The sequence below is a fragment of the Adiantum capillus-veneris genome, chromosome 13, assembly GCF_014529385.1.
Source record: "Adiantum capillus-veneris isolate H3 chromosome 13, ASM1452938v2, whole genome shotgun sequence".
In the NCBI taxonomy this organism is placed as follows: Eukaryota; Viridiplantae; Streptophyta; class Polypodiopsida; order Polypodiales; family Pteridaceae; genus Adiantum; species Adiantum capillus-veneris.
Window position 1 is genome coordinate 45,589,094 of NC_140943.1, and position 2,638 is coordinate 45,591,731.

Here is a 2,638-nt window from a genome sequence, read left to right on the forward strand (position 1 = left end):
GTGACCATGCCTATCGTGGATCATTGTTATCAAACTATGGGCCTTTTTTTCGTGGGAGTTGAATCGCTGCCACTTGATTACCTTGATTATCTAATACCAATTTCTGGAACGGAGCAAGAGGAGGCATGCCACTTGGCAGCCGTTGATTTGAGGAAGTTAATGTTGGTGCGCAAATTGAATCACAGCTATACTTAGCTGGTAGAGAGAGAGAGAGAGAGAGAGAGAGAGAGTGCTACTTGGCCAGGAAGCGTTGCACAGTTTTCAGCAAATGTGAAGCGAAGCCTCTCCCCAGGCACAATCACCTACGCTCGCATCTTGCAGGCATGTACCTACGCGTGCATCTTGCAAACATGTGCCTCTACGCAAGATGCTAATTTTGGGCACAAAAATTCAGAGGCTGTTGAAAAGAGATGCCGTACTTAGCACTGCTTTGCCAATATGTATAGTAGAGAATTGCCAACCCATATGACAACAACTAATGTGGCCAAGGCAATCAAGATCGTTATCTTCAACCCTAGATGAGCTTTTCCATGGGGGGGAATCCAAAGCTTATGTATAGTTGAACCAGATTTTTCATGAAGCTAGCGTGCATCAAGGTGCTCAAAAACACCAGAGACGGGAATGGGACCCTCGAAATCGTTGAACGAAACATTGAGAAATTGTAGGTGTTGTAAAGTTGATGGCAACAAACCTGTGAGCTCATTGCTAGAAAGATCCAATTAAATTAGTTTTGGTATGTTGCTAAGATGTAGCGGAATCTCTCCAGTTAGGTAGTTACCAGAGAGATTGAGATATTTAAGGCTCACAGAGTCACCAAGATTCTCTGGTATGGTACCCACGAACCTGTTGTGGGACAAATCAATCTCCTCCACCATCATTAGTTGAACAAACCAAGGCGGCGAATTTCCAAAAAGCAGGTTGTGAGAAACCTTCAGAGACACTACATTTCCAAACACATTGGGAAGGTTCTTTGGTAGGGTGCCATTGAGATGATTGAAGGATAAATCCAATGTCTGCATGTTGCTTAAACCCAATACCAAATCAAGAATTGGGCCTTGTAGAAAATTTTATTCCAGATGTAAATGTTGTAAGTATAGAAGCCTTCCCAATTTGCTAGAAAGACGCCCAACAAGGTTATTGTATGACAGATCAAGCTTACATTAAACACTACAATTGGAGAGGGTGTCCCAAGGAATATTACCTGATAGTTGATTGTAGGCGAGTTCGAGTGTGACAAGCTCTTTGCAACTGCCAAGGGATTCTGGAATGATTCCATTGAGATTGTTCTTCCAAAGTCCCAAACGCTGAAGTTGAGCCAGCTCGCTAAGCTCTGTAGGGATGGAACCTAAGAGCTCATTCGAGCCAAGTTTGATAATTATAAGGCTTGTACAATTGCTCAAGTTGCGAGGGATGGCACCCATGAAGTTGTTGTGATGCAGATACAGACTTGTAAGACTAGTTAAAGCTCCCAGCTCTTCAGGAATGACACCTTTAAGCTGGTTCATATGCAAGTCTAGGAGTAAGAGATCCTTGCACATGCCCAAGCTAGATGGGATAGCTCCTACCAGCTTTTTTTTTGTCTGAGCAATAGCCTTTGTAGCTTTCCCAAAAGCCCGATCTCATCGGGAATGCGGCCTAAGAGCTGGTTTGAGTAAAGTTGCAGATCAACAAGGCTTGTGCAACTGCACAAGCTTGCCAAGATGGGACCTTTGAGGCTGCTGTTGTGGAGATACAGAAGCTGCAGCATGGAGCAGCAAGAGAGCTCTATGGGAATGCCTCCCATGAGAAGGTTCGAGGAGAGATCCAGGGTGGACAAGAACGTGAGGTTTCCAAGATGCGGTGGTAGAGAGCCTACCAACTCGGAGCTGGTTATATTGATGCCGGTGATGTGGCATTGCCCAGAGACATAACTGCAGGTCACTCCTCTCCATGATGAGACGTTATTGCAAATGCTCTGCAAATTACTCTCATTCCAAACTCGAATATCAAGTGCCTATCATGCAACAAAATTTGCAAGGCGAGCCTTCAACTCCATAAGAGCATACATTCAGTAGAGAGAATGGTAGTTGCAGCGGATGTATTCCATGTACTACTGCTATTGGCAAAGATTAAAATTTGCAAAGATTAAGGGATAGAATTAGCTCAAGGGAAATGATTAATCAGAGTAAAAATGTAATAGCTAATTGGAATGGATCCTTCTCTTACAGAATTGATGGTTTCATAGATCATAATTATACCTGACTCAAGAGCAGTAAGAAGTTAATGAGTAGAAGGAAGCCTGTAGTTGTTGCTGGTGGTGTCTTCATAGTTACTGCTGTGATTGAAATAATCAGTGCAAAAAGCTTAGTCTCTTTAACCTGTTTACCTTGATTATCTATTACCAATTTCTAGAACGAAGCAAGAGGAGGCATGCCACTTGGCATCCGTTGATTTGAGGAAGTTAATTTTGGTGCGCAAAGTGAGTCAAAGCTATACTTAGCTGGGGGAGAGAGAGAGAGAGAGAGAGAGAGAGAGAGAGAGAGAGAAAGAGAGAGAGAGAGAGAGAGAGAGAGAGAGTGCTACTTGGCCAGGAAGCGTTGTGTTGTTTTCAGCAAATGCGAAGCGAGAGCCTCTCCCCAGATACAATCACCTACACTCA

The 2,638-nt window shown here is 43.6% G+C and overlaps 1 pseudogene; it reads right to left on the bottom strand.

Moving 5' to 3' along the window:
• Nucleotides 1–370: 370 nt before the first annotated feature.
• Nucleotides 371–2,306, bottom strand: LOC147443906 (uncharacterized; annotated as a pseudogene).
• Nucleotides 2,307–2,638: the final 332 nt, after the last annotated feature.